This window comes from Vanessa tameamea, chromosome 3 (assembly GCF_037043105.1).
Source record: "Vanessa tameamea isolate UH-Manoa-2023 chromosome 3, ilVanTame1 primary haplotype, whole genome shotgun sequence".
Classification (NCBI taxonomy): Eukaryota; Metazoa; Arthropoda; class Insecta; order Lepidoptera; family Nymphalidae; genus Vanessa; species Vanessa tameamea.
The window spans coordinates 13,327,272-13,354,218 of record NC_087311.1 but is presented as its reverse complement, the minus strand read 5'-3'; the positions used below and the strand labels follow the sequence as shown (position 1 = coordinate 13,354,218).

Here is a 26,947-nt window from a genome sequence, read left to right as displayed (position 1 = left end):
ATGCTTTATTTATATTTGATGTATATTAAATGTAATAGTCATAGCATCATTCGCTCAGTTACATATTTTTATTTATCTGTGGTCGAGGCAGTGTTGCTAAATTTAACAAGGATTTCGCAGATCTAACGTCCTACACGTTTGACGTCACCTTCTGTGGGAATGATTTTGATCGCGGGTTGGTTGTCCGTTTAGTTCTTTCAAAAGTTATCATTGCTAAAAATCTTCATCTTTATTTCGATTGTCTGTAGGTTTGTCCCGTATTTGTTGCTAAGTCATTCATTATATTGTGATGAAATTTTGTTGAGTGTATCTGTCTTTACCCTTGAAGGTTCCTGGCCGTGAGAATAAATTAAGCACTGATCTATTAAATAATGGGAGCTAATCTATTATAAAATATTGACTTATACGTTGTCAAAATTCGCCATTTCATTAAAAATATTTTTTTCTTCATGACAATTCAACTATTGACTTCATTATGATAGTGATATCAGTTGCTTATTTTTTTTAAAACGTACACAAAAATGTACGTCAAATTTAGGCGTTTTTTTTTCGCATTAAAAGTTTAATTAAAATAATATTTCCAAAGAACTGGTCACGATAATCATTTGCATATTTTTTATAATTTATCTCGTGCTCGGTGGTGATGAAAAATAAAGTGAAACCGGTATATGAAGGTTAACATTCTGACAAATTAACCATTGGCCCAGACCGTACACACGGATAAAAATCTTCACCAAAAATGAGACTTTCAATAAAATTGAAAAATACTTTATCCAAGTATAAATACTACGAAGAGCACACCTTTTGTTTTGCACTGCTGATCGTGCTTTTCTAAATGTATTTATTTTTCTTTAAATAAAATAAAATAACAATAAAAATAAATTATTGGAATCCCTTTTATATTATCGTTATCGATGTTGACAATTCAAGCATTTCTAAAAACAAACTAACTATTTTTTTCAAGTTAACGTAACGCATCTCCAGATCAAACAAGCGTTTCGAATATGCGCTTAGGTAATATTATTGACAATTACATTTACATTACATATAATTCAATCAATTGTAGCAAGCAATAACTAGTCGATTTATTTCATAAATAATATAAATTGTGAAGCAGTCTGTTTAAACACAAATGTAAAAAAATTATATGTAACCAAGGGATTTTCATTATTTATTTATTCTTCAACACATCTGTTAGACGACGTCAGCCTTAAGTATGAAGGTATATTTATATTATACATTTAGGAGATTCATTTATCCACATAACTAGAGCTAGAATAAATTAAAAAAATAAAAAAAACATAAAAGCGCGGGAAAATGAATGAAAGTGTAATAATTTTCTTTTTGGGCGCTGACAGTAAGGTCGAATTTGGTGCGACTTGTACATCGTTAAAAGTGTTCGTTGTTTTGATTGGAACTTATAAACTTAACTGAGTAAGTTTACTTCAATATGTATGATTTGGTGATTTATTTATTTTGAGATAAATTCGAATTTAGAACTATTTTGATTTGTTAGTAAATTGTTTTAACTATTTTAAATTCTTGTTTTTTTTTTAATCTATTTCATTTCTGTACCTTAAATATACTGTAAGTATTATGAAATAAATATATATGTTAGAATATTAATTTTCCGGTCAATAAGATAACTTGTATTATATTAAATTTATATAGTAATAATCTTATTATGAATTGCTTACTCAATGAGTATAATATCTATAGAAGCCTCAGGGTAAAATTTTCAAAGCTTTTATCTTATTTCTTAGACAATCAAAACTTGATTACAATAGCCGTTATTAATAATATTTTATTAAAACACTAGCGACCAGCCCTGGCTTCGCACGGGTGCAATGCTGATACTAAATATACTACAGAATGTCTTACAACATTCACAGCTTTTTTGTCATTATACAATACAATATGCTATGTCCCTGCATTTTAAATATGTAATCTCTTCGAAAATATTCATTTACAAGATAAGGATTAAAGCCGTATTGCTTAAAATCGCTTCGAAAAAAAGCCATTATTTCTCGTAAAAAGTAAAGGATAAAAAATGGATATTGTGGATTATCACTAAGATATAGACATATACATGCCTATGAATTAATCTTGAATTAATCTATCTATTGAAAAAAAAACTGCATCAAAATTCGTTCTGTAATTTTAAAGTTCTAAGTATACACAGGGACAGACAGCGGTAAGCGACTTTGTTTTATACTATGTAATGATACACAAAAAAAAAAGACGAGATGGCCCAGTGGTTAGAACGCGTGCATCTTAACCGATGATTTCGGGTTCAAACCCAGGCAGGCACCACTGAATTTTCATGTGCTTAATTTGTGTTTATAATTCATCTCGTGCTCGGCGGTGAAGGAAAACATCGTGAGAAAACCTGCATGTGTCTAATTTCAACGAAATTCTGCCACATGTGTATTCCACCAACCCGCATTGGAGCAGCGTGGTGGAATATGCTCCATACCTTCTCCTGAACGGGAGAGGAGGCCTTAGCCCAGCAGTGGGAAATTTACAGGCTGATTATGTTATTTTTTATAATGATACACTAAGTCAAAAATTACATAATTGTGTGTCTTACAATGCTATAACAATTTTAATAATAAAAAAATGGTACCCATATTTATAGGCATTCAAATGCCTCGTCAATACTGGGTGGCGATTATATCTCCTTGGTTATGATGGGATGATATTACTAGGGTTTGTGGCTCGTGACAGGGCATTTAAACCGGAACACAGAAATACTAAGTAGTCTTAGTAAATATTAACCAAAATGTTACAAATTTAAGTGATTAAAGTATAATACAAAATAAAGTCGACGTTTAACTTGATTCGAGAGGAAACTTTATTTGTTTAATACATTCCTATTATAGTAGAGAAATGCCGAAAATATAAACATAGCCGCCGAAAAAAAAAAAAAAAAAATTTAAATGTTTTTTTCTTTAATCTAAAAACTATATAGAACTTTATTGTACCCATGTGCGTGTAGCTAGTACAGTAGCAAGCGGTTCTAATCGAGATTAAAATATTCGACCTAAACAAACTAACATTGCAACTTATATAAATAGAAATAAACTTAATTTACTGTATTAAATATTTAAATCTACCGTCCTTTGTAAGGGCAGAACTGTGACAATTGCTATCGATCGATTGCTCGTTGTATTTGCCGTACCATCTGCGTCCTCGGGTGGAATACATTCCTTTTAAACGGGTAAACAACATCATTTATAGAGTTTATACAGATATTAAGAGAATATATATGTTGTACATCCTTTTTATTTATTTAACCCATTAATAACTTAGTTCAATACTAATATTAACAATAGAGATATGTAAATATTATATATATTCTGAACAGGTGATAACCTTAGAACGTACCCAATTAAGCATTTGCTTGACGGTAGGGCTTCGTGCGAGCCCGTCACACATCAGATATTCTACCGCGAAGCAGTAATACTTAGTATTAGTTTGTTCCGGTTTGTAGACTGAGTCAGTGTAAATACATAAACTCATATCGTATTTTTAGAAATGTGACCTTATAAAAAATTATGGACGAAATTTTACTACATTTGGAATTAATAGGTAGATATCCTTCTTTATATAGTTTGTATAATTTGTACAAGTAAAATGTCGATATAAATTAAAATATTTATTCGGTATATAAATCGATTTGGTCAAAATGAATAAGTTATAACGTCGTTGCGTTTTTAGGTAACAGAGGTTTAAATGCTTACTTGAATAAAGAATATTATGATTTTGATTATGATATTAAATTATTTACACTTTTTATATTTCTTTCCAGATTATATACGTTAGGAATTTCGGTCAATCTCGTCCTAAAAATGAAGAAACATTAATTGTCAGTATAACCAACTTCGATCATTAAAGTTTCTTACGGTACAAAAATATCTATTGATAATGTCTGGCATTTGAGCGAACCATATAACATTTTTGTTCGCCTGCCCCTAACCGCTGGTAAAAGGGTGGCTGTAGGTACAAATTGAGTATCCGCCGAGTGTTTGCTAAGCGATACGCGTCCCGGTCACGGTTAGCGATCTAGGAGGTAATTCTTGAATGTGTGGAGACTTCGAAATACTTTTATTGCCAATAATAGCAACATTGACACAATTCGTTTTTGTATTACACCGTTAAGAGCAAAACGTTAAGCTTTGTATAGTAACGCTAAGATTTTTTCGCAAAAGTTTTAGAAAAAAATATATATCGAAAGATGTTTTTTTAAGCGGCTTACAGCGGAGTTGTTCCCAGACGACCTTTGCGTCTCTTTCTCTTATTTTTCTCTCTCTTTCTTTCTATTTTATACTTTTATATACATCATTATTTGAATTTATTTATTGTTTTTGTTTTAATTCACACGGGACTTAATTACGTAGGGCTGCCGTTTAAGATGCAGAATGAAACCGAACGTATTTAACTTATACGTCTAATTAAGTAATTAAAAGTAACAATTAATTATTTCTAATTTCTAATACGTGACAGTCTGTTCGATGTCAGAACAGAAAGTGAAGATCTGTAATCTAAATTACTCTTAAATAAAACCGAACGATATAACGCAATCGGTGAAGCACTGTATGGTCCCCACGGTATGGTAATTCTTGGTAGAGCTCGATGTTCGGGAGGTCTTGCGAAACAAAGCAGTGACGGAGGCAACAAGCGGTAGTTTCAAGGAACGGCCGGGAATCATGCATGGTGTGATTATTTATTAACAACTTTAATAAAAGTTATATTTCTTATAATTTAATTATTCTTAAACGTGTTTGATTTATTTCATTGTTCGTTATTTAATGCTTAATATATAGCAAAAGCAACTCCGTTCAAATCGGTTATTCCACAACACCTCTAGTTCTTTTTGTATAATGGAAAACATAGCTTTACTATTCAATGAAAGTTAACCACACGTAAAAGTTTCTCCCTGGTCAAAAGAAGGCTCGGAGCTCATTAAACCACCCTGCTTCTGAAAGGGTTGGTGGCTATTATGTCGTGCAAGGGATTATGTATAAAAACAAATGAATCAAAACTCAACGAGTTCATATCCGCGTTCGATACTAAGATCTTCGATCAATATCAGTTCTTCTAGCCGCTGAGTCATATTGGCTTAAATTTATATGTATAGTAATGACCCGTCCCGAATCCGCACGTGCCATTTATTAATAAATATAATTATTTCATAAATGAGAAATTTGAATAATATATAATTATTTTAATTTTATTTTATAATTAATTTTTAAAGATTGGATTGTCAAAAGTTTATGGTTACAGCCAGTTATCCGACCTCACCTTTCGCAGTTAACGATTTTTAACACGTAATTTGGAATGGGTTTTATCTTTTTATTTAATCATTCTAATAATATACTGTAAAAAAATCTAACCTAAATAACACTTTCATCTGAAAAAGGATTAATAATTATTTTGAGAAAATTGCTTTACTATTACAAAAAACTTACAGTTTTGTTACTAATTCGTAATAAATAAATATATTTATAACGAGAATACTTAGAAGATAGATGCTATTGCGGACTCTAAAGGGCAATTTTCCCGTACATTATCTTGATACATCTTCTAAGATTTAGCCGAATTTAGATAAAACGCCGTCATAGTTCATCTATTCTGTACTAAATGGCTATACTTACAAACCAAGTCCGTTTATGTTGTTATCTATTAGTGAAAAGCTTATCAAAATCCGTTAAGTGTCTTAGAAGGAGTAAGCGGAGATACAGACAGAGTCAGAAAATTTGTTTCATACTATTTAGAGATATATACAACATTTTTATGATACATATATACATTTTTTTTAAAATAATTATCGCATTGCCCCAAATTAATAAAGGCATTACTAATATTCTTATTTACCCCTCCTTTTAAGCTTATCACTTGCGTTAGGAGTGTGTACGACAATAGCCCAATGGGTCAGGATCGATCCTGCGACATTTTACATCGCTAGGCGGCCCGTAACCATTGCGGATTGCGCTATTGACGATTAAATACTGGATGTAATGTAATGATAAAATATATTATGATTCTAAAGAAAATTCGCAATTTCTCACTGTAAGGAATGACTATATTAATCACCCCTCCAATTAAGCTTAAAGCTAATGCTGAGTAGGGACGACGATAGCCCAAGAGGTTAGGATCAAACCTGCGTCTTTTTTCTCCATCGCTTGGCGTGAACCATTGACGGTTGCAATTTCGTAATATGAATTATAAATAACCATATATAATGTAAAAACAACGCATTTAATTAACTATGCTTTATTTACGATTGTAAATACCAACGAAAGCAATATAATATTAAGCTATAAAATATAGAATTTGCCAATTAAGTGTACCCACTGCACATGCTTGTAACTCATAGAATTCCTTATTAAAATTGTATCAGTTAGTTCATAGATATAAAATAATTCGGCATATTCTACTATGATACGGCCAATGCTTGTATTCATTTTATCTCGTACCTTATTAACGTTCCATATGCTGTTGATTGGTTATGTTTGTCTACCAAACTTCAAGTCCAAATACCTGTGGTCTACAGTTCAAATTCCGTGTCGTATAAGTATTATTTATATGAGAATCTTGGATTAGTAGTGCAAATACCTTCTTTAAAAATATAACACCTTCACTGGTGATAGGAGAGATGGTTCAATTGTTGTCCAGGGGATCGGAATTGCGATTCAACGGTGAAACTACTAGCATTCTTGCCATCGAATAAGGTCATGGTTGGTTCAGTAACTATTTTTAATTTGTTTGTTAAGGGCTTAATGTTAATATTACAATAAGAAAGTTTGAATTTTCGAATTTAATCTATTATATTCTTGTAAAGATGATTAATATCCCTTGGGAATGTCGGTCCGAGTGGAGGATATCGGTTATATCGATAGCGTTTCCTAAACTATCACAATAGTATAGTTTAAAAATATAAAACTGCTCATATTCTGAGTTAAATTCTTACATGATACAATTCGTTTTTATTTATACGAAAAATCGTGGGATGTTATTTATTTATGGACATGATTGGTAAGCTTTAAAGTAAATTGGCGTTTCGTTAAATCTCTCCATGATGCGACTGACTATTGACTGTATTTAAAATTATTTATCGATACACTATGGATTTCTTTATGATTATTTCGACCTGAGTTATTAAAAAAAATATAAACGTATTTGTGAATATCATATTTTGAAACAATTCTCGTTAATATTGGGTGTTTAATGTTTATGTAACATTTTTTAATTTGTTGCCTTTTAAGGGATCGTGATGTTTAAATGGCTCAACCGTATATGTCAAACTCTGTCAACTACTGACATGACTGCCACAGGTTCAATCCTAACTCATTAAGCTATGTCATTCCCACTCCCAATACAAATTATATAATATATTAAATGTATAGTATAATAGAAAACTATTTTTAATTTAGTTTGATTAATATTTCAACGAGAAAATTGAAAATGCGAGTGTATTTGTAATTCTATAACGTTAATTGTGTAAGTTTTTTTAAATATTGATGTAATTGAGCCAAGAGAGCACATAAATTAGAACTCATGACCGAATATGTGTGATGTGCGGAGTGACCAGACGTGACAACATTCGCAACGAGTACGTAAGCGGTGCCGGTAGCCTGGGCGTACGTGACATCGCCGACAATCTCCAAGAAAGCAGGCTGCGCTGGTTTGGGCACATCAGAAGAAAATCTTCAGAGTACATAGGAAGTTTGGTGACCAATCTTAATGTTACAGGTCAAGACCCAGAGGGCGACCTAAAACCAATTGGACTGATGTGGTCAGAAAAGATCTCAGTTCCTGCAATGTTACTGAAAACGATACGTCAAATAGAGCGAAATGGAAGCAAGAGACAGGAAGGTAGACACCGCCATCTGATGGGAATAATAAATGCACAGGAGAGAGAGACCGAATATATGCAGGTTCAAACCTGGGTAAGGAAAACTCTTCATCTCGTCCTCGGTGGTGAAGTTAAACATCGTGAAAAAGTCTGAAAACTTATTAATCTGCATATTTGCATCCATCAATCCAAATTCGAGCGTGGTGGAATGCAGCAGTGTGACATTTTCAGGCTAATACTTTACTTTAAAACTTTCCGTCTATTTGCAATTTAGACAGCAAAGCACTATTAAAAAAATCACTAAATTTTTCACTTGAAAAAATGCCAGCTAGTTACAATAGAATTTCGGAACAACGACGAAGGTCGCTCGCTACCAAATTTATGATCCACCGATGGCATTACGTTTCACGTGCTCCCCCGTACTCTATAGCCGTCAGATTTATTGGATCCCGAATCGGAGACGCGTTCTCATGCCAGACAAATTAGCTGTCTCACAGTTGACAAACGATTGAATTCGTTACAACACACTCGTGGATTCGTTGGCACGGGTCATTAGTGTGTTGGATACTTTATTTCTCGCTAGCATTGTGTGTTGTTTATGCGATGTTTTTATAATTATATAATAGTTTCAATCTATTCAATTATTTACTTTACGAATCAAATAACTTTTTACAACACCTCTAAGGAAGGATGTAGGACGACTTCGGGGTAGAGAACTTGGTGTTATAAGTTAAGTTACATTATATAACATAACATTAACAGCCTGTAAATTTCCCATTGCTGGCCTCCTCTTCCTTTGAGGAGAAGGTTTGCATGTTCCACCACGCTGCTCCAATGCGGGTTGGTGGACACACATGGCAGAATTTCCTCACGGGTTGGTGGAATACACATTTGGCAGAATTTCGTTGAAATTAGACAAATTCAGTTTTTCTCACGATGTTTTCCTTCACCGCCGAGCACGAGATGAATTATAAACACAAATTAAGCACATGAAAATTCAGTGGTGTTTGTCTATCTGGGTTTCAACCTGCAATCATCGGTTAAGATGTACGCATTCTAACCATTGGGCCATCGCGGCTCATAAGTTAAGTTGTGTTGGGTAAATGTTTTATATACGAGACATACCACGTATGTATATTGTTCAATCAATATCTTTTACTGTTTTTTTTTAATCCAAAAGACTTCATACAGAAAAGATTCTTATAAAGTAATAAGATATATTGATTTACTTTGTCTTAATATATTTCATAATTTTGTTACATTATAACTTAGTTATATTTCCGGTATTTTATTATATAGCCAGATACATTCACTGTGCCGTATGCAAACGGAAATCACTCGTTACGAGTTAGTTTTTATTACTAGTATTAATAGTATGTATACAGTATATTATCATATATATTGTGAAGCAGTTGTCAATGCGCATCGAAATAAGTTATATATTAAGTAGAAGAAGAACATCAATAATTAAGGTAAGAATAAGTTATAAGCCTCCTCAAATGGGGAGGCTCTTGTTTTTTTTATGATATCGGTTGGCAGACGAGCAAATGTGCCACCTGCCACCTGATGGTAAGTGGTCACCACCGCTCATAGACAATGGCGTTGTAAGAAATATTAACCATTCTTTACATCACCAAAGCGCCACCAACCTTGAGAACTAAGATGTTACGTCCCTTCTGCCTGTAGTTACACTGGCTCACTCACCCCTCAAACCGGAACACAACAGTACTGAGTACTGCTGTTTGGCGGTAGAATATCTGATGAGTGGGTGGTACCTACCCAGACGGGCACAAAGTCCTACCACCAAGTAAAAGTTCTTGTTTTTGCCAATATATACATAGAAATAAATAGAAACAAATATTTTATAAGATATAAATAAAATGTTTGAATATGAATCATAGATATATTTATACAATATAATAATAGAATTATATCATTAAAATTATTATAATTTTAACCATTTCGTAAGCATTCCTGTCCATACGAATAAAATTTACAAATAAAATGACTTAAATCTATATATTTGAGCATAATTCATTTTAAGCGAAAATTAGTCACGTTTGTTATGGAATAAATTACATCAGAATATTTTAAAAACGCTTGATGAATGGATTTTCTGGTTGAATTACAAATTCCGTTTAAATTCATTTATCATAGTATTTTTACATTATTTTTCTTACATTAACAGTCTGTAAATTTCCCACTGCTGGGCTAAGACCTCCTCTCCCTTCGAGGATAAGGTATGGAGCATATTCCACAACGCTGCTCTAATACGGGTTGGTGGAATACACATGTGGCAGTATTTCGTTGAAATTAGACACATGCAGGTTTCCTCACGATGTTTTCCTTCACCGCCGAGCACGAGATGAATTATAAACACAAATTAAGCACATGAAAGTTCAGTGGTGCTTGCCTGGGCTTGAACCCGAAATCATCGGTTAAGATGCAAGCGTTCTAACCACTGGGTCATCTCGGCTCATCATAGTATTAGTATTTTATATTACATGTGATAACGGTTTTAACGATACGAATAATTATGTTTACTTGAAAATGAGTCAATCTACTCATCCTTTGGTTGGAAGACATTTGCCAATTTAAAAAAGAAGCCCAATAATCACTTATGTATGTTATCCTCTATTAGCAGTTCCTTAAATTTTTCCTACAATGTTTGAATATAGAAAAAACTGGTCACGTGACTCAGACTCACGCGAAGAGAGTGCAATTAGTAGACCATCTTTTGGTAAGAAGTTCATTGCACATAGACTGTAAGAAATATGAAGCACCATCAACGTGCCGCCAACATTACTAATTTAAGGCGCTATGTCCCATTTATTAAATAGGAGTCAAAGGATTAAGTGTACGCGTCACTTACATCCCTGTTTGATAGTGAAACAATTGGTTAGTTTGTGATACAACCAAGGTGACATAACTCACTCGAAAATCATAACCGAAATCCAATAAAAATTTTATACATAAAACAAATCTGTCACGAAATCTAGAGCTTGTTACAATATAATTCGAATGGTTTTTATAAGTTTTAGAAGGTCTCTCTTTCTATAAGCTCGACGAATAATAGTTAGCTATGTTAATTACAAAACGCGATGTTTATTGTCGATAAGATTCTATTTATTGTTGGAACGTATCGGAGAACACAAAGACATTATGGATCTCGGAATAAACTTGGATAAGTTCATGAATGCGATATAATCAAGATTTATACCTATTTGTTACTTTAATAGTAACGATTGCTCTATTAAATAACAACCATCGTAGTATAGACATTTTAAGTTAGGGATGTTGTGGATATGTAACTTATCGATTCGGATATATGAATTATATTTTACCGATTTTAGATACGGTTACGGATAAGAAATGATTTCGGATTATTCGATTGTTTCGGATAGTTTCAACAACGGATATTAGATTATTTAGAAATTGTTAAAGAAAAAATTACAAGATAATTATTTAACTTTTGTTTTTTTTTTATTTTACTTAGTATTAGGTATAATCACAGAAATAAACAAGTGCTAAACATACTTAAAACTCTTTAAGTATAGCACTATGCAAAAACAACATTATAATAAATATATTTTTTATCGGTTTCGGTTACGGACAGATTTTTATTTCGGATATCCGATAGTTTCGGTTACGAAGATAGCTCAGAAATTTAATAATTATTAATAATAATAATAATTAAAATATTTGTCTTTAATGTCCGTGGATACAGAAAAAGTGTACGACTATGACAATATTACATTTTCGTATAACATTAATCAGCACGATACATTATATACAAATATATTTTTAATTTCAATCTTTAATCTCCACGTTTTATCGAATTTGGTAATATGACGTGGCTGCATGATTTTATATCGAGGGATCCTAACGATCAAAAATTCAATATTACAATTTTAGCCTTCCTGATTCTTCGTTTTCCTTAGTATTCGGTGCAAGTTATCCTACGTCATTTATCATGGTGGAATTCTGGTTTCCTAGGCTAGACTAGGTTGTAGTCGGTCAGCCAGTCTATAATGGGTCTGTCATTATGGACGGATGTAGAATTAAAATAAATTGTATATCGTAACGTATCTGGGTGATATTTTAATTGAGTACTTGAACTCATAAACATCGAATTTCATATTTTTACCTTCGGAAATTAAAATACTGTTTTTCATCCCCAATTTTATCCTTTGAGGTTATAAGTTTTCAAAAACATTGTAACAATCATTCTTGTCACAATTTTTTATTTCTAAAAAGATGCATAAATACCGATTTTTAAATATCTAACATCGAATAGGATGAAATTTATTCCCAATTTCACCCTCTTAGGAGAATGATGAGACCTTTTCAAAAACGCTGCATTTCAGCTGTTTTTCATTCATGAACAAGCTTGAAACCCGATCGTCATATTTCTAACTTACAAATATGATAATCTTTCATACGTTACATATAAATTGAAATATTAAAAATATATTAATATTTTAATATGACATGAGCCAGACTCGTATATCGTTCCTCAAATTAATAATATTAAATTTTATATTAAAAACGAATAAACGAAGAATATCTCATGAAAGAAATAATATATTGTGTCTTGTGATACACAAGATTCTTTAGACTATAAAACATTGTTACATTAAAAAATATTTTTATAATTTTAACCTTTTTTTTAAATTATATAAAACGTCACAAAAGTGTCAATTCGCTAAAATCCGTGCCGTTAACCCATTTCCCACTTCCCATATATCGGTATTGCCAGCCCAATGCATCATTTTGGCATTTTCTTTGAATTTAAATAATAAAATTTATTACATTTGTTTTATCAGTGCAGTGAAATAATTAGTACAATTGGATGTTATTATCTAATTCGTTTGCTATATTTGTCTAGAAGTCATTTCGCATCGTTTCAGATTAATTTATTAGCTTTCATCCAATTTAAAGGTTAGTATTTGTATGGAAATGCCTTATAATTGGCTTTTATTAAATTAAATAATTATTCCATAATTATTTCCTTGATTTAAATATGGATATAATTCCTATTTGATTTAGGGTATTTTTGGTAGCGATGCTGGCCACACTCCCGCACCTTTCAAAGTTTCAAGAACTTTCAATTTCGTTCTTTTTGCATTTTTACATCTTCGATTTAACACCGAATTCAAACTTCAAATTCGATATATTGAATATATCGGTGAGTTACCTTTATAGTTGAGTTTCTTAATTTGTGATTGATTATTACTTCAGTGTTTTAACAGCATATATCTTTTCAGAATATATTTATAATGGAGTATTGAAGTTTGATAAAACTTTATACAACATATTTCTACCGACCTTCAAAATTGTAAGTCTTTAATTCTTGTTTTTGCTTAAATGCGTTGGTTTGCAATTTAGAAAGTCGTAGTCATGTTTAATTTGTGATTTAAAGTGATTTTTGACCCATTGGAATGATTCTCCGGAGTTGAAATCGTCATTTAAAGCAAGCAGGACTTTGAACCTCCAAAAGGTAAATTACTGCTTACATCCTTACTTCCTGGTTGAGTGAGGATGACATGCCTGTTCCCTTAGATATAAACAATATCCACGTGTAGCTGGAAATTTGGTGATTTTGGTGAAGTGGGTACCCACTTTAATTTTTTATACAAACTTAGTTACACCGGCCTGGCGAACGCTGTACTAAATAAATAAACATACAATCTTTGAATCGTCAGTGGCGCCTACATTTTAATATTTAATAAGATAAATTATAATGCATTGAATTTTCAAACATTCCTTTTATCCCAAGTGACCCACGCTGAGTCTAGCTGGCACATTTTTTTTAAATTATCTATAGTACAAAAGCTGTAACTAAACTTAAGATGTAAGATACTGTAAGATTTATAAATTTTGGTTTCTACAATTAAATAGATATAATATAACCTATAATAGATAGAATATAACAAAACTGTTTTCTTCAAATCCGTACCCGCAGTAAAAAGGTAACAACATTTACAAACACACACATCACATCAGATACATTTAAAACACTAAGATATTATGCTTTTTTTTATTCATATATTTTAAATTTTACATTATGATACACACGTTATAAGTTAAAATCTCAATCTGAAAGCATCTATTATACACATACTGTTATACGATTTGTTTATCGTAAATAATGAATACTTGAAATTCATATAATCTATACTAATTTTATTAACACGAAAGTATCTCTATCTGTCTGTCTGTTGTTCTTTCAGAGCCAAGCCACTGATACGAATTTTGGTATGAAGAAAACTTGTATTGCAAGATGTCTAACACCTTATGACTAACGCCTGTCTAATTTCAATGAAATTCTGCTGCATGTGTTCACACCCACTCGCATTGGAGCAACGTGGTTGAATTAGCTTCAAAAATTTTTCAAAGGGAGACGGAGGCATTACCCCAGCATTGCGACAATTACAAGTTGTTTAGTCAGGACCTAGGAATCTACAGCCTTCCAAGATAGCCACCGGATAACAAAGGCAATATAAGAGTTAATTTACAATTGCTTGTAATTACTACACGGTGTAATTAAAACTCATATATGAACAGGATGTTAGAAATATCCTGTTCGAAACGTCACCGACAAAAACAAGTTAAAGCGTTAACATTCTCCAAGTGCTACGGAAAAGTTTTGGATTGTAAACAAAGGCCCAACTTCCGACCGCTGTCTTTGGAACGAGAGCACGTGCTTTGTTCTTCGAAGACGAAAACAACTAAGAGCTGTTTCGTGTATGATACCGAAAATATTACAGACGTATGTATTATGTACAGAACACATTATAGTAAAACTGTATATCTGTCGACGTACTCATAATATCAGTTCGTTCACGAAAGCGCGTTTAAGTTAAATTATCGATGTGCATTAAAAATACTTATAAATTTGTATTTTAGCCTCTTTTGTTCTTACATTAGTCATCTTACGCACACTAAGAAACACTTCTGATGCTGTATACGTCGATACTTTAGCGTAAAGACGAGCTCTTTCGTAAGTGAAAATATCTATAGTTCAAATACCAATTATACTTTATTCAAGTACGGTCTTATGAATACTTTGAATTTGTCATTTTATAAGGTTTAATGAATAACGCTACCATCTGAATGTAAATTATACTGAGATGAAGCAAGAAATAGCGTATTTTCTCCTTTTTTTTCAATCAAGTACATATATAATACACTAGTTGTCGCCCGTAGCTTCGCTTTCGTTTTTGGGGTTGGTGTTAGGTATGAAAAGTATACTGTATCCTTCCTTACAGTTCAAGCTTATTTCATACCAAATTCATCAAATTTGGTCCAGTTGTACAGACAGACAGACAGACAGAGTTAATTTCTTATTTATTAGTATATATTACAAGTTTGATACAATATTGATAAATTGACCGTCTCTTAAGTCAAGTGGCTAGATATTACAAGGCCGCAGATTCCTAGGTCCTAAGCTCAAGCCTCAAGTTGGGCCGAAAAAAATTGTTGGATTTTTTTGGGAACATAAAAACGGGACACCATAGAATTTTAAAGATGTTTTAATATACTTCCTTTATATTTCATTAATCTTTTCCAAAGCTTGACAAAGGAGTTAATTAAATTCTAATTTTGATTAACGGTTCCCAGTAGTATACCTTGTGTTGAAGAGTTTGGGTGAAAAGGGTCCCCTTCTTAACGATGGCCGACATTGGGTTAATAGATAAATTAAATACCTAGTTATATATAGATTTAAGATGGGAAAATATTTTTCATTTATTAAAAAGTTTCTAAAAATACTTTTTAGTATGTAATATTTTATTCTTAGTGCTAAGTTTGAATGTTTCAAGGGGATTATCAAATGAAGGTAGATTTGAAAATCTGTTTGAATAGATCGCTTATGATGCGTACGATTCTTGAAATAAAGCTTAACGTCACGACTTAAAGAGCAAAATGGCGGAAATATATATCTACTAATCTACCAAACTGTAGTGTAATTTATTTAAAAATTTAAAAATAGAGTTAAAATTTAAATTAAGAATATTATATATGATTTTAATAAATATGCACATCCATATTATACATATGCGTGATTGAGGCCTTAACTATATACAAATACAAATTGTAAATAGTTACTGTACAAATCATGACCGCGTGGAATGGTGGCAAGAATGCTCGCAGCATTTCCCCATTGAATCGCAATTCCGTCCCTCTGGGCAAAAATGAACCCTCCTGTCACCAGTGAAGGCAATACGGCGAGGTGTTATAATTTTAATGAAGGTTTTTGCACTACTAAATATTTGATAAGGTTCGATTATTACATATTGAGAAGACTTTCTTTAGGTGCTGACAGAGTCGACGCTTATATCAATCTCTTAAAATGTAACTTTTTTATTAAGTTTAAACGATTGTGTATTTTAAATTTGGAAATATTATCTGTTCGAAAAACAATACCATAATTAAAAAAATCGGCTTACGACCTTCTTTTAGGTTCTCTGTTCTCTGTTTAAAACTAGATACTCTTCTTATATTTTGCACTGTTTGATAAAAACGTATATTTAAGCTAGTGAAGATTTTAATGGAACCATCGCTGATTTTAATATAATTAGGAAAAATGTTGACGTCTATGTGTCATTCAACGCTTCAATGAGTGCCATTATCGCTAGTTGACAAAATTTTTCTATTCCACGGCTTTATTACTACGACCTATTTCTGTCACTACTTGTCGAGGCTTCAACTATGTCTGTGTTCGAAAAATAAAATAAATTTAGTGTTTACTCTATGCGACATTTTTGTTTATTCAAAATGTGCCCAAAAATGGGGCAGTAAAAATACCGATAAAGTTATCCATGGTTCTAAAAATAAAAAATTAAAATTTCATAATTTATAATTCAAATTCTGCTTCACTCAGTATGTGTTGAAGAAAAAGTTCTCAATTTTGTTGTCCGTCTGCTTGGAGACAAACGCCTGACGGTTGCGTGATTACTTGCAAATAACTTTAATAAACACATGTAGGAGTGGTGCCTTAAAAAATCAATTATTTTTATATATATTATTATATACATAATTACCAACATAATTGACTCTCATGAAAATTCAGTGGTACTTGGCCGGGCTTGAGTACGCAATCTTTGGTACCAGTTAATTAACGTACTAAATAATATCAACTGCTATACTATTGACTAAAACATTCGCCTGCTGAGCTGTATTATATTTGGTTTCAATGGATTCAGTCATATTTGGCAATTCAAGAACGTTTGTAGTATGTAAGGGAAATTAATAATTCACTTGCTTAATATTTCGAACAGCACCTAAAATATTGTCTTACCATTGTTCGTGGACTCAAGAATTATATTTAATGATAGGATTATTCAGCAATAATATTAGAAATATGATTTATCATAATATTATATTCATTTTTGTCCATTCAATAGAATCTTCAATAGTTAAATCTGTTGGAGGTCTTATAAACTAATTAATTTTAGGCCTTTTTGCAGTGTATTGTACTAAAAGTGGATGTATGACTTAATTTGCTTGTCTTTGATGATGGTGGAAAAAGGTTGAAATGGGTCCAAAAGTTCAATGACACCATCGACATTTTAATCGAAGCGACGAAGAAAAGTTACAAATTGAGTTTATTAGGATCCTCAGAATTATAATGTAACTAAAATATCATTAGAAAAATGCTATAGTTACTACATCAATGATATCTCAAAGGTGGACTCGCTTGGTATACGCAATTACATTCCTTTTTACTCATGAGAAATCTTCGAAAGTACGGTGGCCGTGGGAATCGAATAGAGAGTTTTTATTCAATAAAAACCGTCGTCTACACATGCAACAACCGCTCTACCGATTGTCATAATTCTTAAGACAGGTCAGGACTTGAAGCCCTACCTTACGCCTCCACAACCCGAGGGTAATGACCTGTGTTTAAAGGAGGCAAGGCATTTACCTATGTCTTTTGGTGATTTGGCCTTCGTTTTTGTATGCCGAAGATACTTATAAAGAATTATTATTGTAATTATTTCATTATATTATTTATAGTGTTATTGAACGTAGAATTGGTTTTGTTTTCCAGAAAGGACTAATTTGATGCCAATTTATCACACGTTTATATAGTTGTCACTATAATACGACTTCATTCAAAATACGATTATATTTGGATTACAATCACAATTATATATGGTACTCTTAACTTAGTAGGATAATATTACATTGTTTACAAGATTTGAAAGAAGAACAGCTATTGGTGTGTAATAATTAATTTGTTTTTACATTTATATTGAAAAATAAAACAATTGAAATACTCTTCAATAAATTGTATATGTACATAATATTTTACAAGAAATTAAAGTCATTATTATGTACGGTGGATTAAATTATTATGTCAAACAAATTGGACGAGAAGTAATATAATTCTATTTTGCCAAGAGCGAAACTAGTTTGTTCTGGATACAATATGAATATTAAGTTCAATTTTAGAACGGTGTGGAATCGATATTTGAAAATTAGATCAATATGACCTTTTGTTTTAGGGTTCGTTATAAATAATGAAGTTAGAATATTGACATACATATATATTTTATTAAGATATGTAATTATTATGTTACTACGCCTAATAATTCTACCGATTTGTTCTTTATACGTTTAGTAACGTTGTAATGAATAAAACATTATATTTCATACAGTTTTCACCTGTGAGTTAAGGTGGCGGGGGGAGGGGGGGGTTTCTATCTTCTTTATTGTATTCCTGACAACGTAGATATTTGCATGATGATCGGTTGAGTAGTTATGAATTTGTTTGATACTGAAGTGTATCAAACAAATTCACTTTCGAATATATAATATTCGTTAGGTTGTGTTATATTATCGAAACTATACTAATATATAATATTACTATAATGAGGTACCATCTACTTAACATTAATTTCATTTCTGTTTTTCATGATATAAAAATATTGGCCGACGGTTAAATGGTACACTTGGAAATTCACCAAGACCACATAGAAATTGACGCTGTAAGAAATATCAAGCAATTCTTACATGGCCAATGTACCACCAACTTTGCCAACTAAATTCTTAGGTATCTTAGGCCCGTAATTACACTGGCTTAATCACTCTTTATGCCGAAACACAACAATACTAAGTATTGCTGGTCAGCGGCAGAATAATGTAAGTGTTATCTACCCAGACCGTATTGTACTAAGTAAATCTATACTTATAAAATTATTTGCCTTGAATGCCTATCAATGAACACGCACAACCAAAACTTATGAACTCATAAAATTTAAATTTGCCACATAGGTTCATAGTACAACGTAAGCATCCGTCGTGGAAGTATTTCTGGAAATCCCAACTTAAAGGGGCCAATGGAAGTGGTAGCTTTGTGTGAATTATACACGAATGAAGTCGGCACAGACAACTATCTGATAACAGCTATAGAGGGAAGAACGGTAGAACTCTAAAAGCATATCGCAAGGCTCTTGTAATTAAAATCATATAAAACCATAAATATAGCCATTCTATATATTCTATAATAAAGTGTTGGCAACTGCGTTCAGAAGGTACTATTGCGTGAGTTATTTTCGAACACTAAGTGGGCGATCAATTAAACACGTCTATAATTAATGTATTTTACTCTTTGTTTAAGTGTATTGTGTATTCATATCTGTAGTCACTTAGGAAACACGAAATGAATCGCAATTTCCTTTAACTGTTTAAATAACGTAAGTGCTTACTCAGAGAGATTTTCATTGGATAGATTGACTAGATAAAACTGTACGTTTTGAACGTTTGCTTCACAATGTTTAATATTTATAAAGAAACTTTTTAAAGAAATATTAATGAGAAACAGAAGTGATTAATACGATATGAGCCGTAAAGTAACTAATTATTATAGTTCTATGAATATAAATGAAGATTAAAATTGTTTCTCAATTTAGTCTTTTGTAAGATGTTCGATGTTCTAATAAAAGCAAGACGCTTCAAGGCTCTGGGAAATTGAAGCCTTCTTATATCAATGTTGCGTTCAACAAAGCAGAAACTGATTGCATTAGATCCGATTTTGATAACAATTTCGTTAAAATTGAATTTATGAAAACATCCTTCTAAGCAAATCTCTCAAATACCCATTTGAATATATTTTATTTCGTGAAATATTACATTATTTATACAATTTGTCTGGACTTTTGTTTCAACGTTAAATCAAATTTATTTCCAAATAATAAAATTTAACCACGGAACGTGAGGCACGAAATATTTTACGTAAAAACATCTACATTTTAATAAGTAAACATTGAAAATAGTTTTCCTACTTCGTTATTGTAAATATTTATCACAAATGAAGAGAAATTATATATCATTTTAAAATATGTGTGTGTTTTAAAGTAAATATTATTGTATTATGTTTTAAACGATATTTATATCGAATCTGTCAAAGACAGATTCATTCGCCGTATTATATATTTACATTGTAAATGTCAAAACAAACTATTGCATGTATCGTAGTCAATTCCTCGGTGTGATATGATAAGCTGGCTAGTTGTAGATAAATTCCAGTATATTAAAGACAAGCTTGGTCAAGGTCATTACGCTAATCATTGTAAATTTGAACTCTGTTTATGACAATGGTTTTTTGTCACGGCTGCTGGTTTTTATAGTGCGCGTAGGTGTGAACACACTATACGGTTATTGGCTTTGAGTTATCCGATAATTTCACGGGTATGATTTTTTTTTTCAGATTATGCTCGTTACACTGGGCCTAGAAATTAACAATAGTCTATGTGTAATATAATCTTGCAATTATAACACAATTATAGTTTGTACTATAAGTTTTAATAATAATAATATTATTAGGAAAAGTAAAGAAATAGTGATAAAAAATATTTTTTAAATAAACCTTCATTTATGTTAAAGGTACGCTTTCTACCTACATTTAAGTTTTAACTTTATAAATAACAGGCGAGAATTTTTTTATACTATTATTAGCACTCGGCTATTGTCGTTATTACAGATAAACATAGAAATTCTGCTAAAATATTTCATTCTCGTTACGTTCTAATGTTTGTATGCAGATTTATCGCATCATTATGTCATAATATATCTAAGAACAGCGCGTCTCATAGAAGTGGTAAAGGTATTTTGTTTTAATGAACTTTAATGAACCAAAAATAGGTTAGGTTAGGTAGTGTAATTCTGGGGTACATGTCAGTCACCTCCTCGTGGTGCACCTTGGGCAACGGAGCCGGCTTGAGCTTGTAGTTGTGTCGAACTAGAAGTCGAAGTAGAACTTGCCGAGCATATATTCAGCCGCCGCTGGTGGGCCGCGGTTGTAAGCCACGGGCGTACCCGTAGCCTCACCACTCGGCGGCATGGTGGAAACTCGAGGTTGTAGTGGGTAGGACAGGGCATTAGGCCCAAGCACGGGGCCCTCATGGTCCCGGTTTAGTCCCACATACCCGTCCCGGTCCCCCGACCGGGCGGCATGCGCAAATGCATTTTCTCCTAGTAAATATAGTTAGTGTAATTATGAGGTTAGTGTTACGTAAGTGTTAACTACGTAGAGAACGAAAGTATAATCGGTTCTTGGGGAGGGTGATATTATAATCATATATATATCGTTAATTTTAATACGAAAAATTAAGAAATTACAACGCCTGCAGAACGGGTAGAAGAATTTTAATAAATCGGTAACTTGAGTTTTATAGAATAACTTAGAGTTACATTTTTCTACTGTATACCTTGTAAAATAGCTCTTATATGTATTTATTTTAAATATTATTATTAAGCTAAGCTGTTAATGGGTTATGATAAATAAAATAAATAATACAATTTAAGTTAAAGTCTCCGTCAGGTTAAATATACTGGATACATACATTAAATTTAATTCAATTCAACGATGGAAATGCTTTTAATTAAATGATATTTATAAGTACTTTTGAATTGTCGTGTTACATTATTAAAGTGGATACAATCCTATCATTTATTTATGGCCTTGAGCTTTTCTTTTATTTTTAATACGATTGTTGTTATACGTTCTACAGTAAGAGTAAGAGTAGGAGCCGAGATGGCCCAGTGGTTAGAGCGCGTGCATCTTAGCCGATGATTTCGGGTTCAAACCCAGACAAGAACCACTGAATTTTCATGAGCTTTATTTGTGTTTATAATTCATCTCGTGCTCGACGGTGAAGGAAAATATCGTGAGGAAACCAGCATGTGTCTAATTTCAACGAAATTCTGCCACATGTGTATTCCACTAACCCGCATTGGAGCAGCGTGGTGGAATATGCTCCAAACCTTCTCCTCAATGGGAGAGGAAGCCTTAGACCAGCAGTGGGAAATTTACAGGCTGCTAATGTATTAATGTGAAATATCAATGGGGATCACAAACCAGCAAATGCCAACGAAGACACTAAATTTACCATTTCTATAATTCTCTGATCTATCTAACCTTCGGCCATGCATCGCGAAGAGACAATCACTGCATTGCTACGCACCCAGCCACCTTATGAACAATGTGAGTTATTGAAACCGATGGAAGGTCGACTCGTCACGCTTAGGTTAAGGACAGTAGGGTCAGTGTAGATCCATAGCTATGATATAATGATGACTAATCGGCCCTTTCGAATAGGTGTGTATTATCGTACCGTGTGGGATGTTTATAAAAAGTGAAGTAACCGTTTGTGTCTTAAAACTGAAATACAAAATAGTTCAAGGAAATTACTCATTAACTCACTGGACGTATATATATGTCTGACAAGCTAAAGAGTCGAGATGGCCTATTGGTTAGAATTTGTGCATCTTAACGCGTCCCGAGTTCAAAGCCTGGTAAGCATCACTGCATTTTTAAGTTCTTAATTTGTATTTAATTCATCTCGTGGTCGGCAGTGAAGGAAAACATCATGAGGAAACCTGCATGTGTTTAATTTCAATGATATTCTGATATATGTGAATCCACCAATGCGCATTGGAGTAGCGTGTTGGGATTAGCTCCAAAAACCTCACCAAAGGGAGACGAGACCTTAGCCCAACAGTTGGATATTTACAAGTTTTTAATTTACCTTTAACCCAAAAAATAACGCAATAAAAATCGTGTATTATTCATTTCATTTCTGAAAAAATGTATAATTTAGATTGCAAATCTTAGCTCTCGTTTAGTATTTACTTATTGGCGTACTCTATTTATATAATATAAATATTATTTATGATTAATTTGCTTGTTCGCCTTTATAATTAACAAAAGCGTACGACTAAAGTTTTATGGACGAAGCCTTTAAAATAATCACTATAAACAGATACATAGGGCTTTGTAAGCCCATCTCAATAGATACAACCCACTCATCATGGATCAGTGAGTCAGTGTAACTACAGGCACAAGGGACTCAATATCTTAGTTCTCAAGGTTGGTTGCGTATTGGCGATATATGGAATGGTTAATATTTCTTACAGGGCCCATGTTTATCAGTGGCGGCGGTGACTACCTACTTATATCATAAATAAGATATCATGGTGACTATCTACTTATATCATAGATAAGATATCACACGTTTTACACCAATGTGTGATGCTAATTTTCGATTGATGGAAAAAAAAAATGTTTATAATAAATGTTGTTTTTGGATTGAATAGATTACGTTCAAGCCTCATTCCATTTACAATGAATTAATTTTAATCTCGTTCAAAGGTACAGACATCATTATGTAAACAATATTATCCCGCTTATTCGAGAATAATGCCTATTATTATAAATAATATATTTGTGTTATTTTTTATAAAATCTATTTAAATCTGAAATAAGTTCTAAGGCTAAGGCATCCTTTCCATTAAAAGAGAAGGTTTGGAGTATATTCCGCCACGCATGATTAATAATAAACCTAAATTAAACACATGGCAATTCTGTTCTCTGTGTGTTCTCACTGAGCTATCTCGGATTATAATAATAACGTAAATTTAATAACATTTTGATAGAAACAAACTGTTGATAGTGAAACTAAGAACTGGGGCGTGAGAAGTTGTTTTAGGAACTTGTCATTGCAATTAGGAAGTCATTACGATGTTTTGGAAAACTAAGGAAACTTCACTCCAACCAGCTGCTATTCCAAGTTTATAATTGGCAGCGTGATTGCAATAAGTCGGATTTTAAGGTTAAGCAACTGGCCATATGGGAACGTTATACGTATCCTTGGATTGAAATATTTTGTTTTAGTTATGGTAATACGAGTGTTTTTAACGATAAGACGGTACCACGCATTTACAAGGAGGGTATATCAGTCAGTGTACCATTTCCGGCAGTAGTTACATGTTTCGCGGTATATACGATATTAATAACGGCAATGTTAACGGTATATTACACTATACGATTAAAATTTGGCCCAATTACTGCTCTTCTAATAATAATAATGAAATAGAAAAATTGGTACGCCTTACAGTTGTCTGGAAGATAAGATAGATATGATATTCTTGTTTTAATTCCTCTGCCCTTGAACGAAACTAATGTCAGATATATTAGACACATTTTAAATTACAGATAATAAAAATAATTATTCATTAGATAATCTTATAAATGATATTATGTATGAAACTTTGAAAATCCCCAAAACATTCTAATAATTTTTTTCTCTTTTGTTTTCTTTTTAATCTTTGTAGTGAGACGTTTGAAAAATATATCTATCTCATTCTTTCATTTATTCAAATGTACCCCTTGAGTTGTGAAGAAGGTGTTCATTAGTGAAATGAGTGTAGTTACTGACACGGAAAAATACCTTTGTAATTTATTCAACACGTGCCTAAAAATAACTCGAGCAGATAAGTGTGTGCATAAATCAAGTTAATGACCCGCTTCTCACCTATGACTATAATTAAGCAGGGATCGTTTCCAGCAATTTATTTAATTTTAGAACCACACAAAACAATGTGCAAAAATATTATTAGATCGTATGGTATTCGTATTGGTTTTAAGAATAATTTTAATTAAAATTTTATTAACTAGCTTTAACGGTTGCAGACCATGAGGTCGGCCGATTTCTAATCCTATTTCTGAGAAATTCTTGTGTCAAGTAAATAGCGTCCAGGAGGAAGGATGTTCAGTATGATCCCTTTTCAATCTTGTTGGATTTTCATGCGTAATTCGCTAGTCTCTATTGAGAATGGCCGCTGCACTTGGAATTTAATAAATTGAATTAAATCTTTTTGACATTCTTTTTATATATAATAACCAAAACATGTACATATAAAGAGCGTACTCCTTCCTGGAAGGCCGGCAACGCACCAGCAAGCCCCCGGTGTTGCAGAAGTCCATGGGCGGTGGAAATCACTTTCCATCAGGTGAGCCTTCTGCTCGTATGCCAGCTATTTATGTAAACAATGTGTGAAAGCTACAAATTTAAACTCTATTAAATAATTAATTAATAGTTAAAATCATTTATTCAAGTAGGCTTTCACAAGAAGATTTGAATTTTACAAGATTATATTCAATTTAAAGCTACCAGCTAATAGTTGTATAGGCTTTTCTATTTAAGATTAACGTTTAAAATGAATTAAGTTTTAGCAATGGTTTTAAATGCTTGTAAAGGCCTAAAGTAGCTCCAATGACCCGTAGATGCGACTCATCTAGGCAATTTCATCTCGCTCTACTGTAGATTAGTAGATACAAGTGGCAATATCTTTAGATAATTTAATTTTTCTTCGCCATCGAGCAAAAGAGGATTTTTTTATTGTTATATTGGTATCTCTACAGACATGTTGTCCGAACCCTTGGTACATTTTATGATCTGTTTCATGATCTCTGACAAAGGTCTATAGGTCACAGATGTGATCGATTTTTTTTTTAATTAAGAGGAAAAAATTAACTTATATTTGTGAATATTAAATTTAATTAACTTTAAATATATTTGATATATTGCTTAGCAACTAGCATAATCATTTTTCATATTACAAAACTTGATTGAAAACTCAATAGGTCAACAAACTCTAGTATTCGATATTAAATTAGAACAAATATCAGACATATTTAACTATCGTAGATTTTTGTTATGTTTTTATAACAATACGAGGATTGCGGGTTCACATCTGTGCAAGCATATTCGCCGGTGCATGATCATCATGGGTAAAATACATGCAATGCATTTGTAATTACCAAACCGCATAGGGCCCCTTCATTTATTACGTAAGACGATTTATACTAGTTTTGGAACCCCTCTGCTCCCTGAATAAGAATATATAAGAATAGGCTGACCTCTCCCCTCTTTAATATTTTTAAATTAAAGGAAAAAATGAATATACGTTTGTTTGGTTTTATAAATCGGGTTTTTTTATTTATTTTTTTTATGTCATAGGTGGCAAACGAGCAGGAGGCTCACCTGATGGAAAGTGACTACCACCGCCCATGGACATCTGCAACACCGGGGGGCTTGCAGGTGCGTTGCCGGCCTTTCAGGAAAAAGTACGCTCTTTTCTTGAAGGTTCCCAAGTCGTATCGGTTCGGAAAAACCGTCGGCGAAAGCTGGTTCCACAGAGTGGTTGTGCGAGGCAGAAAATGTCAAATGTCAGAAAATGGCTTTCGATGAAATAATGATTAAACCACAATAAAGACACTACAATGATAGAATGGCCCCACACAAAAGGGTCAGAGGTGCTATCCCAGCAGTGAGACATTTACGGACTGTTAAACTTCTTTTTTATAACAATAAAAAATCCAAAAGATTGCTATATTTAACGAGTCATGTTCGTTCGATTTATATTGACGGTGAAATGGAAATATGGAAATATACGTCATTGTATGTTTGGCAGTGAGCAGTGAACGCGGCAATGTGATAAATTTGTTACGTAACAGTTCAGAATTTGCGACGGTGCAAATCATCCGAAATATTGTATGAGATTGAATTTCGGCTCGGCGGGAAATTACTCACCATGTTGCAGGGGTCGGCCGCGTTATGGCTCCAACCCTTCATATTTGTCACGAAACGCTTGTGATTAATATGAGTCATTTTTCTATTCCGTTTCTTTATGGAATTGATCCATGACACTGGAATTTTCATTTCCTGCGTGGTTTATACTATAGAATAGAATAAGTCCATCTCCATATGCGGGTGACAACCCATTAAGGTGGACTCGATA

General features: G+C 32.6%; 1 protein-coding gene across 2 annotated transcripts in view; it reads left to right on the top strand.

Moving 5' to 3' along the window:
• Positions 1–26,947, top strand: part of LOC135193775 (trypsin-7-like) — a 197,790-nt gene that overhangs the window by 95,197 nt on the left and 75,646 nt on the right. The window contains exon 6 of one of the 2 annotated variants that reach the window (XM_064217685.1): positions 1,209–1,220. The exons of the other annotated variant lie outside the window; for it this stretch is intronic. The gene's annotated coding sequence lies outside the window, so the exon portion shown is untranslated. Of the gene's footprint in view, positions 1–1,208; positions 1,221–26,947 lie in introns of those variants that run through there. 2 annotated transcript variants of the gene reach the window in all.